The sequence below is a fragment of the Thermobia domestica genome, chromosome 12 (genome assembly GCF_964235325.1).
Source record: "Thermobia domestica chromosome 12, izTheDome1.hap1.1, whole genome shotgun sequence".
NCBI lineage: Eukaryota > Metazoa > Arthropoda > Insecta > Zygentoma > Lepismatidae > Thermobia > Thermobia domestica.
The window spans coordinates 80,618,015-80,628,573 of record NC_137465.1 but is presented as its reverse complement, the minus strand read 5'-3'; the positions used below and the strand labels follow the sequence as shown (position 1 = coordinate 80,628,573).

Sequence of the window (10,559 nt, the reverse complement as noted above, 5' to 3'; positions counted from 1 at the left end):
ATAACTTGTTTCCTTTTTTTACGCGTTTTACTCACTTTTACAGTTTTTCCACTAACTCTATAAGAACAGGGACAAAAACACAGAAACATGGAGGACAGTAAAAATCACAAGCACTATTCGCGCGTTCTTCCCTTGCCTGAAGTAAAACAATAAAGTATGGTGAACATGCAATTTCTGGTCTTCCATTTTGTATGTAGTGTCAAATCCAGATTTGGTGTAGGTCAGTGGGTCGTGGGTCAACAGCATGTGACACACTGCGACCTTCATCCACCGTGATCCTGTGCGACCCACAACCCACCGTGACCCAACACTCACTATGACGCACTCTGACCCACCGACCCTCTCTGCTCACTGCATTGTAGACAGCATCTTCTGACACGACAAAACGCCAATGAACCACAAAATTACTCCCGCAAAATATGTTAAATCGCCTATATGTGTGATTTGATTACATTAAGGTGAGTCTAAAAACACTAAAAAGTACAAGAAAAGTACCCCGTAGGAGGCTCCAACCACCAACCTTATGATTACTGGGCGGGTGTTGTTCCGACTTCGCCACGGAGGCGATGAAGGATACGTTGCTTGTAATGGATAAATCGTTGAGATCGTTTTTAATTTGGTCAATCAGAGTGCTCTTTCAACTGTATATATGAGATGATAACTGTTTGGGATTAAGATAAAATGAGTTCGCCATGTAATTTTATAACAAAATCACGCGTGTCTATTTACTTTATTTCATAGTTCTCCCATACTCACTTTCTAATGGTCGACGACAGTTGCCATCTAAATTCAAACAATTATCGCACCCAAGATTTTTCACTTCATGATGTTGAGGGAGAGGGAAACAAGCGAAGAGCCGACCTTTTCGTTTAGGGAAGGAACAGAAACGTAATACTTTTAGGAATTATTCATTGACTATCTAGGATGTTAAAAAGGAGGTAACAAGGCGACTTTCATTTAATTACTGAGTAATATAAAATAAAATGTGCGTCTGTTTGCGTTGTGTTTCGTTATGTTTTGAACTTTATTTATTTATTTTGACTAGTAGCGGTTTTCAAATGTTTGACGTGACGTAAGTGAATGCATGCGTACGAGGATGTAGTTGGCGACACTAGTATGAGAAAGAGACGTCTAGAAGATGGCGGCTGTACTGGTTAAGGGCATGCTTCACTTTGAGGAAGAGCATATGTGATTATCCTGTTGTGGAAATAATGATTAAGGGGAAAAAGAAGACAGTATCCTTTCTTTTGGAGGAGCATGCTGTCGTTTTCTGAGGTAAGTTGTATTCGAAATGTTGTAGGGACGCGGCTTTTTGTAGGGAAAGAAAATGGAACATGTGCTTTTTATATAACTACGTGTAACTGAAGTTTTAAGAACTACGATTTTTATCTGTTTCTATATTGGTGCTTTGACGTCTTTTATGCTACTTAATGAGTGATCCTTTTGTGTGGATTGAGTGTTGAATATTATATTTAAAAATCATCACTTGGCCGGTAAGCAGTTGTATGCTGCTGAGTAGCTTATTCTAAGCATTAACTTTTACAGTGCTTTATATTTCTTGATTAAAAAATAATATAACCCTTGTACTTATTGTGTGCGCGTTTAAGCTTGGTACTCCCTCTCTTATTTTTATTCCATTCTTGAAATTTGCCCTTGTACTTAAGGTGTTTTTCTAGGAATGTGTTTTTTATATGGTATGCGAAGAATAATAATGTACCCTTGTAAGTAGTGTATGAGTGTGTGTGGGGGATTTGAAACATATATCGCTTGTCACGTGCACGTGGATGCTTCTTGCTGTTGCACTACGTATAAAAATGATATTATTTGATGTAGAAGTGGTACTGGAACACATAAGAAACGCAGATCACGGAGTATTCACACTTTATGTTGGAGTGTGAATAGAACATGATCTGGGTTTCTTGTGTGTTCTATTATCACTTCCACGTGAAATAAAATAATTTTATACGTAGTGCAACAGTAAGAAGTATTCACGCGCACAGAAGATGAGAAGGTCGTCTTGTAAACTATTACTGAAAGGAGTGTCAACTGGATTAAAACAGTCTTCCGGGAAGGGAAAGAGGTTGATTGTCGCGCATATTGGTAGTGATACTGGGTTTGTCGAAGGGGTAGAGCTTTTGTTTGTGTCAAGGTCAACATCTGATTACCACGAAGAAGTGAATGGCGAAACATTTCATAAGTGGTTTGAGTCTGTGCTGCCAAAATTAGAACCGCACACTGTAATTTGTCTTGATAATGCACCGTGCCATTGTGTTCGAAGTGAAAAAATTCCCAACACATGCAGAAAGCCTGAAATATTCAACTGGTTACAAGATAAAGATGTGGAAGTTACGTCTGATATGCTGCGTGTAGAGTTACTGCAACAGGTGAAATCTATACAGCATATATATAACAAATATGTTGTTGACGAAATGGCAGCAAGCCTTGGTCATACAGTGCTGCGGTTACCCCCCCCTATCATTGCAACTTGAATCCAATAGAAATAATCTGGAGTCAAATAAAGCGTTACGTGGCTATGAACAATAGATCATTTTAAACTGGACGAGGTCAAAGGTGTTTTTGAAACAGCTATGCCTCGTGTTACCGAATCTGACTGTGCAGCCGCAGTTCATCACGTAATTGAAAAGGAAGAAAAGAGACTGTGGGAGGTTGATTGTTTGACAGACGAAATGAGTGAAAGATTGCTTATATCGTTAAACGATGATTCAGCCAGTGATGATTCCGACATTAGTGATGTGTGTTCACTCGAGGAGAAGTGCCAATTTGCACTTTTTTTTTTAGAGAATACGTAGAATAAATATATAAACTATTTATTTTTTGTATGATTTTAGTTGCTATTTGTAATTTCAAATGTTATAGGATATGAGAAAGCATATCGAGAAACAAAGCTTCAGGAAAGAAAGAAAAATATGTTTAACCTGTATTCGTGCATTTATTTAATGGTTTAAGTAATAGATAAAAAAAAGTAGATTTTTAATGTGAGTAAATATACTTGCTGTTACATACAGCCTATCGTTTAATCTTGAAGTTGATAATATTGACGTACTGTGTACATGTAATTTCAACTATAATTATAGTATAACAATATTAAAAATTTGTGCTCGATCATCTTTGGAATACAGCAGAACTATTATCGGCTATTTTGCCTAATGTGAGGGTGTTGTGTGTTTCAGTTAAAAAAAAAAAAATCATCGTTTTAACAGTGAAGGATTACATGCACGCGCAGAAACAGAAATATTGCGGGAAACGTAGGAAGCATTTTCTCCTGCACCAATCACTGAATACTCGTGCACGGAGTGATACAACTCGAGTTACGCGGTTTGTTTTTGAAGGGTGCAAAGGTATGTGAAAAAGCGAATAGTCTGAAAGAATAAAAGAAAAATAAAAAAGTAAAATAAAAAATAATTAAAGAAAAGAACAAAAGGAAATGGAATTTGACCCGGTGTGAAAATGTTCTGTGAGTAAGTCTTACACTCTACTCACTCACCCACGGAGACTTTATTGAATGGTCTTTCTACTTTATACCATACATTAAGCTATTCCTGCCATAACACGTCGCACAAATGTTAAATGCACTTTTAATAAACAATAATATTTAATAAGCAAATAATTAACACTTAAATGCATTGTGACATAATCAACAACAAATATGCAGTATTGGAAATTGTTAATGAGAAGAAGAAGACGAAGAAGACTTTATCTACGATCTGAATTCAATGAATTTATTTATTTAACAAACATGGAGATAGACAGAGGAAAAACTGCTCTGCTTCAAAAGTCTCCTTTGCACTTAAAACATATTATATTTCCATCTGAATATGCTGTAAACATCTAAAATTACATCTTGCAGTATTTATTAATTCCGTATGTGCTAAGCATGTGAATAAATGAATAGAGCTGAAACCAACACCTTTTTTCTACACTAAATTCACATAGTATCATATTACTTCTAAGCTTCATTCGTGACTAAGAACAATGGAAAGAAGAAAGGGAAATATATCCTTTCTGTAAATGTCAGGATGGTTACGAAGAGAAAAGAGATGCGAAGCGGAAAGAGGTAAGGGACGCGTGACAAGAAACCTCAAAAATATTTCAGAGGAAGGATGTGTGGAGATGTCATAAGCAATAGAGCTCTACTTACTAGAAGACTAAAAAATTCACATCTATAAGAAAGTAAATTCGGCGTTTCTTACAACTCGCAGTGTTAGTATTATGTTTAATATACATTAAACGTTTTGATAATTTTTATATTTTAATTGAAACTTACGGAGTTACTTCCTGGACTCAGTCGACACTAATTTTTACGTAAATTAAATAGATAAATCTTATATGTAGAACAGTAAGGTCCTTTTACTTTTGAGTTAGATCTTATTGAAACAAACTAAACAAACTGAAGTTTCGTAATTTGACAATTGTAGAAACAGTTTTGAAAATACTTATCAAATTTATTTTCAGGTGAGACGTCAGAACATTTAATGTTAAAGAATGATGCAATGTATGTCAACATATTATTATTCATTACTGAATACGAAAATCACTAACAAACTTGATACCTGAATTCTGAGAGGAGGCACCGTTGTCCAGGACTGATACCTGATGTATACCGAACACCAAAAGTGCCTTGCCAGCGTGTCTCTCTGAGAATGTGACCAAGACTTTCGTATAGGAAGGACACTTTGCTTAGGAATCTTTGTTATAATTTTAATTTTTGCTAGAGAAGTAACAAACAAGCTTTTATAGTTAAGGCTTAGATTCCAGCATCAGTGGAATCTCATCTCTGAATTTCTCGATTTCATTTTAACAAAAGAAACACTGACCAAAGCTTAAAACCCACTGTATTTTAAATTATAATATGTAACGGTTTCGGATATCTAACATATCCTTCTTCAGACACTCTGGATGCTGGAATCTAAGCCTTAACTATAAAAGCTTGTTTGTTACTTCTCTGGTAAAAATTAAAATTATAACAAGGATTCCTACGCAAAATGTCCTTCCTATACGAAAGTCTTGGTCATTTTCTGAGAGACACACTGGCAAGGCACTTTTGTTGTTCAGTATACATCAGGTATCGGTCCTGGACAACGGTACCTCCTCTCAGAATTCAAGTATTAAGTTTGTTAGTGATTTTCATATTCAGTAATGAATAATAATATGTTGCCATACATTGCATCATTGTTTAACATTAAATGTTCTGACATCTCACCTTAAAATAAATAATTGATATGTATTTTCAAAACTGTTTCTACAATTGTCAAATTACGTAACTTCAGTTTGTCTAGTTTGTTTCAATAAGATCTAAATCAAAAGTAGAAAGACCTTACCGCTCTACATATAAGATTTATCTATTTAATTTGCGTAAAAATTAGTGTCGACTGAGTCCAGGAAGTAATTCTGGAGAGTGTCTGAAGAAGGATATGTTAGATATCCGAAACAGTTACATATTATAATTTAAAATAAGTGGATTTTAAGCTTTGGTCAGTGTTTCTTTTGTTAAAATAATCAATCCAAAACCATGGATAGTCTTGCTCTCGATTTCATGTCTGATATATTAAGTTAAACAACATAATATATATCACTGGCAGAATAAATCAACGATGTTTTGTAAACCTCCTCTGGAACCTATTTGCAGAACATTCATCTCCAAAAATGAGGTAGATAGAAGAGACATAGAGATATAACGTCTTTAAGATCTGTTTCAATCACTAAACAACTATCGGTTTAAAAGTTCACAGAAGGAAATTGAGATCTAAGACGCTGAACTTTCAAAAACGTCGTAGAAGGGCGCAAATACGATTAACACTGCCAATATAAGAATGTAAATTATCCCTCTTTTCTTTCATTTACTACAATTATGTTAGCATCCTAATGTCTCCATACAAAAATACAAGGTAAAGGGAACGAAGAGGCAAACATCCATTCAAGACTAAATCAGTAAAACTTTTGTTTCCCTACTAGGATTTGTATCCAACAATTCACCACCAAGCATAATACAATTCCTTTACTATGATTCAAAAATTAATACTCCTGAAACCCGTTGAGCTGTCTTCTCAGATATAGATTTCAAGGTATGGAAACGACTGTTCGTTAAGCGTTGAGTTTTTCTAACATTGAATACTGCTTATTTCCACCGGTTATAGACATTAACCTTAAAATCTCATTACTAGGCTTCGGATTTTTAAGTCCCAAAAAATTCAAATTAGGATTTTAAAAAGTGCATTTTAGGATTTTATAGGTTTTTAAAAACACCGTTTAGGATTTTTAGCGTTATATTACTGAAAACGGAATATTACTACACTTTAAACACTTTGTTAGCTATTTCATACTTAAATGGTAACCTTAATTTAGTAAGCTTTATACTAACCAGTCTTCTGCGTAATAAAAATAATAAAACTCTTCTTACCTTGGACTTTTTTTTGATAGCTGAAATATAGTTTAACATATGTATGGGCTGTCGTACTATAGTAGTAGTAGTTTTTTTTTTTTTTTTTTTTGTAAGTTTTCTTATATTTGAAATTTTATACAGCACCACAAATATCACTTCACTTTTCTAACGATACACTGAGGAAATACGAATGTTCAAATATTGTTTTTCCGGCACTTTCATGTTTTCTATAGCGTAAAAAGTGGTCATTTCACTCTCTGTAATGGCACTGAACAACAAAAAATTTGGCAAGATTTTCTGTTGTGAACTTTTTCCTGTCGTCTGACAAAATTCTCTTGAATGCAGAAAAACTGCGTTCCACATAACACGATGTAAGAGGCGCATATTTCATACTGGCTAATTCTCGGGATTCCATAGCAAATTTTCTTGGACATTGTTTCCACGAAGAATTTGGCCCACTAGTTGTATGTGTGAAATCAGGACTGCGTTTCAAAACCGCCTCCAACTTGTCCGCAATTTTTGTTCCAACTTCCCCAGGTACTTTTTTCTCTTTCACTTCTTGAAGAATTTGAAGAGCTTCTGTTAGTGGAAGAGACTTCTCCAATTCAGTGATGGCTTGAGGCAGATGAGAAAAGTTGACTTTAATGTAACTTAGTTGTTGTACAGCAAACTGTGACTTCAGTGCTTTTTTCGCAGACGTGATTGAAGCGGCTTCAATCTCGTCGAGCGAATCGATGACCTGAACAATGCTTTCAAAATTATCTGCATAGTACAGTGCTGCTGAGAGCCACGTTCCCCAACGGGACACAACGGGCTGTGGTGGCAGTGGTGTGTTTGGAAGCATATCCTTGAAGGTAGCCACTCTGTTAGGAGCTTTCAAGAAAAACCTTCTTTACAGATGAAACTATGTCGTAGACGATTGGGTGTAATTCTCGAATGATTTCTGCTACACGATGGAGTCCGTGTGCTAAACAGGTGACGTGCAACATGCGAGGATGGAAAGCCTTCAAGCATTCACCCATTTTCAACATATACGCTGCACTGTCTGTAACCAACAATCTCAGTCTATTTTTTTCTTCATTTGGGCAAAGCAATTGTAAAGCTTCCTCAACAGCGATGGCCAACGTCGAATGGTTTGTTTTGGGCAGTTCCTTACATAGAATAACATGAGGAGTCCCGGCTCTTCACAGTCAAGTTTTCCCACGATAACACTTGCAATGTATCTGCCGCAGCTATCCGTTGTTTCATCCACACTTAGCCATAAGAGGTTGTCACCAATGTCCTCTCGAATTTCTTCAGTTGTCTTTTCGTATTGACTCGTGAGGAATTTGTATGTTTGTAGGGGAAGAGGAAAAATAGAGCAAACAAACCACAGAAGGCTGAACGTTTTTTGTTTGAGAAAGAAATTTCTACTAATCATGTTCCTATTGCGGTGTTTATGTCATATTAGAAAACCACGTATTTTGTGTGCTATGATATCATAATTGAAAGTATTGGTTTGTTTGATGTTATTGAACCATTCAATACCCAGGATTTTGACGGAATTAACTGCCGTGTAGTACGCACTGTATTGATGATGGTATTGTGGATTAATACAGAGGAGCTTTGTTTTTTGTTTATTTAATCTTGCTCCTGAAATGCTTTGATACGCGTCTAAAAGACTCTGAATATTTTCAAGGGTGGAAATACTGTTCACATAGAAGTGTACTTCATCTAAGTAACTCGCGACTAAAATAGAGGCGTGGTAAATCTTGATGCCATTGAGTTTGGTCTGCGTATATTAGAGGTGCGATTGAGAGACTAAATAGAATACTGGACATGGTGTCACGTTGAAGAATTCCAGTACACAAAGGGATAACGGAGATAAAACCACCATTAAGTTTCAATTTCGTAATTGTGCTTTGATACACTCCTTGAAGCATGGACAGAAAAGTGCCATTAAATCCAAATTTGTATAGGACTTTAAAGAGATAGTCGTGTGATACCCTGTCAAAAGCTTGTGCAAAATCAGTGGATAGAATGGCCACAGGAGTGGGGGCGGCAGTCACATGATAGGCTATAAAATCTCTAACGTTAGCTAAAGCTTCATAAAGTAACACATGGTGTCCATGACCGTATTGACAGGAACTAAGCAACTCTCCCATATAATGGTTCATACGAAGCGCTAGACATCGCGTTAAGATTATTAAATCGGCACATAAAAGACTGATCGGGCATTAATTATCAATAGACGTAGAGTTAGGCTTTTTAGGTATTAAAACAGTAATACCCGTAGAGAGAGATTCTCCTAAAGTAAAATTTTCTCGATATTCATTGAAGAGACCCGTGAGAAAGGGGGCAAGAATATCAATGAAACTAAGATAAAATTCTAAAGGAAGAAAGTCAATTCCAGTAGATTTGCCACGTTTTCCTAATCTAATGGAAGTCTCAACTTCATCGATGGTAAAGGGACTGTTTAGATGCTCGTGAGCATTAACATATAGGATTGAAGGGATATATTCTAAAAGAGATTTATCCACATTCGTTACCTGAGGTGCTGAGTACAGTTTTTTATACTGCTGAACAAATTGGGGAAGTACCTGCAAACCTTCATAAATTTGGCCATCCTTGCCCCTAATGGATGAAATCAACTTTTGTTTGCCTCTGTGTCGTTCTTTTTGAATTTGTACAATGCTAGCCTGTTCCATGTCATCAGCCGGGGCAATTTTGCTGCGAACAAAAAAACTCGCATTCGTTGTTTATGCAACGACAATAGATGGGCTTTGATTTCTTGTATTTGAGGCCTGACCAGGCGGCCTCACAATTGTTATTGCATGTATTCCTTGAGTAGGCGCGCGTAATAGTTGTATTGAGTATTATATGCTTGGTTCCTTTGGATACAATATTGCTTACTTATGGATCGAAATCTAGGTTTAACTCGCTTGTCCCAAAAATACATAAGTTTGTCCTGATAGCGTGATATTAATGGATACAACATTTTCCATTCCTCCCGAATTAAATGCTGATATTCAGGGTCCATAAGTATAGAAGTGTTAAAATACCAAAGAAGACTACTTCTCAAAAATTTTGACACTGGTAGGGTTATTGTCATAATAAGAGCATAGTGATCGCTAAAACAGACAGGTTCGAGAGTAACATCTCGTACTTGTGCGATTAGTGAGCGACTTACGTAAAGACGGTCCAAGCGACTGGATGATTTTGACGTTTGAAATGAGTGACCTGGGTCAGTGGGTCGAAAGTGACGCCACACATCAACTAGATTATATGTGTCTACTATTCGCCGGATTTCAGGAGAGAAATTAAAGTTGGGAGTCTGGTCAATAGGTTGTAAAACGGAATTATAATCTCCACCTAAAATACAAGGGTTGGCACCATTAAATAAGCCTATACATGATCAGTGTTGAATAAATCCTGTCTCTCTCGCTTTTTGTGAAACCCAGATGGCACGAAAATGTTGCATAATTTGATGCGTTCAAGCATTCTAACGGAGATTCGTTCATTTGGGTGATCATTAACGGCCTTAAACTCTAGATCATTACGGGGAGCGCGGTGGCTCAGTGGTTCACCTTCGGTGCTTGGAGTCCCTGATTCGATCCCAGCTCGCGCCGTGTGGACTTTGTGGTGGACAAACATCGTGCTCGTGGGTTTTCTCGGGGTTCTCCCGTTTCTTCCCACTTTCGTCATTTCACCATTTCACTCATCTCTCATCATAACCGTCTCCTTTAGCCTAACCGGGATAACCGTGGGACGTAAAACTTAAAGACTTCATTTCATTTTCTAGATCATTACGATAGATGATAGCTGTACCTAGCCCACTCTCCGTAAAACGAGAATAGCATGTATGATATGAAAGATAACTATACTCTTGAAGGGCTACTTCTTGAGCGAACAACACATCAATATCTCCTTTGTAGATAAAGTCTCTTAATGCTTCTTCTTCAACAGGAGATGTAAATCCATTTAAGTTAATGGTGGCAAAACTAAAACTATACATAAAGATAAACATAAACAAAAATAGAGTGTAGCGAAATGTTAAACACTGCATACATGGCTCAAATATAGACCACAATATAACAAGGAAGATAATCAAAAGTCGTCCCAAACGGGGGTACCAGCTTTCAACTTTTTTAAAGTGGCCCGGGTTCGGGCACCTGAAACT

General features: G+C 36.6%; 1 long non-coding RNA gene across 1 annotated transcript in view; it reads left to right on the top strand.

The window, feature by feature from the left end:
* Positions 1-1,120: 1,120 nt before the first annotated feature.
* Positions 1,121-10,559, top strand: part of LOC145665739 (uncharacterized) — a 39,756-nt gene continuing 30,317 nt past the window's right edge. The window contains exon 1 of the long non-coding RNA XR_014127626.1: positions 1,121-1,275. This is a non-coding gene — a long non-coding RNA (uncharacterized LOC145665739). The remainder of the gene's footprint in view (positions 1,276-10,559) is intronic.